At 40.4% G+C, this 1,635-nt stretch overlaps 1 non-coding gene across 1 annotated transcript; it reads right to left on the bottom strand.

Moving 5' to 3' along the window:
* Window positions 1-1,002: 1,002 nt before the first annotated feature.
* LOC142721878 (U2 spliceosomal RNA) lies at window positions 1,003-1,194 on the bottom strand. Its single transcript, XR_012874234.1, has one exon. It is a non-coding gene; the product is annotated as a U2 spliceosomal RNA (small nuclear RNA).
* Window positions 1,195-1,635: the final 441 nt, after the last annotated feature.

The raw sequence follows: 1,635 nt of genomic DNA on the forward strand, positions 1-1,635 counted from the left end.
GTAATCCAGTCCAGTCCAGTCCAGTGCTGCCTGCTGAGCAGCACTGACCAACACTGCCTGGGCCCAGGCTTTTATCTATCTCTGAGGCAGGCCCCATTATGATGTCAGAAAGCTGGCTCTGGAATCCTGAGGGCTCCACTATGACACGTGCAAAGTTCCGTCTGAACTTTATATAAGACGGTGCGGCTCAGTCAGTCACTCAGTGTTGCCTGAGAGGGCAACACTGCAACAGCCGGCCGCCAGGCTGTCTTTTTTTTGCACATTTATTTGCCTCCAGGAGGCCACAAGAGGGAGACAAGGGACTGCAAAATGGAAAATAGGCATCCACCAACTTTACAGACAACTTCTCTTTGCTCCTACAACCTCCATCCTTGCACAGTTTGTTATTCTTCCAGGTAACATAGTAACAAATCCAAATTGCTGCTCTCTTTGTAGGCAAGCAAGGGTTTGTTGCAACTGCAATTCTTACTTCTTCTTGGAAATGTAGGGACGACAGTACATTCCATCACATCCATCTAGTGTACACAGGTAGGTCCATTGTGGCGGGCGGGCTGCTTTAATGGCTGTTTGCTGTTCCCCCTACTCCACTCCACTATTTGACTGTGGTGCTGCATCAATCAATCAGTGGCTGGCTCAGGTGCAGCTCTTTAACCTACCTAAAAGGGAGGGCGGAGAGAAGACAAGGAAGGTGAATGAGCTGTTCCAATGTGAAATGCCGGAAACACAGAAACACAGAAGACACACACACACACACACACACACACACACACACACACACACACACACACACACACACACACACACACACACACAACAAGAGGTGGCAATGTATTAATTAATTGCATTTAATAAATGAGCTCATTATCACACATGACTGTACAAATGCATTGTCCAACAGGTGTTGAAATAATGGGATTAAAAGGGGAGATCCCATCAGAAAGACAAAAACAATAGCAAACACAAATAGCACTTTTGGAATCTGATTTTAGTCAACACATAAGGGAAGGGTGCACCGGTCCTGGAAATACTGCAATACCAGGTCAATGCGTGGAGTGGACAGAGCAAGCTCTATTTCCATCTCCCTGTTCTAAAAATCCATTTAATATATGGTCCCCAGATAGGGGACGTATCAGATATTAAACTGATAAGAACAGATAAGGTTTCAACAAAGTTTTTTATTGGCAAAAATAATATATTTTACAGACTTTTTTTTAAAATTGAAACCACAAGATAAAATCAACAGCATAATACATGAATATTCATACATTTAAATGAATACAAAAGTAATAATAATAAGACCATTAATACAGATGTTATAATAAAAGTACAGAACAATAGCAGGATAAAATTTATACAGGGCATAAAAGACATAAAAGAATAAAACCATTTTTATTTACAATGTTATGGTATTCCACATTTGCAAACACCACATGGATGTTGCTTCTTTTACCCCTAGCTGCTTTTTGTCCCTAAGATAATAAATATACATTTCACTTAGGGCATATTTCACACAATTTTTAACGTCAATAAAATCATGTTTAAAAAGCAGAATGTTCCTAACCTTCCAAATGGCATTCTTAAAACAGTTTAAAATGATCCAACAGACCATTTGCTGTTTAAAACTTGGGCAGTTAA

This window comes from Rhinoderma darwinii, unplaced genomic scaffold (assembly GCF_050947455.1).
Source record: "Rhinoderma darwinii isolate aRhiDar2 unplaced genomic scaffold, aRhiDar2.hap1 Scaffold_523, whole genome shotgun sequence".
Lineage (NCBI taxonomy): Eukaryota > Metazoa > Chordata > Amphibia > Anura > Rhinodermatidae > Rhinoderma > Rhinoderma darwinii.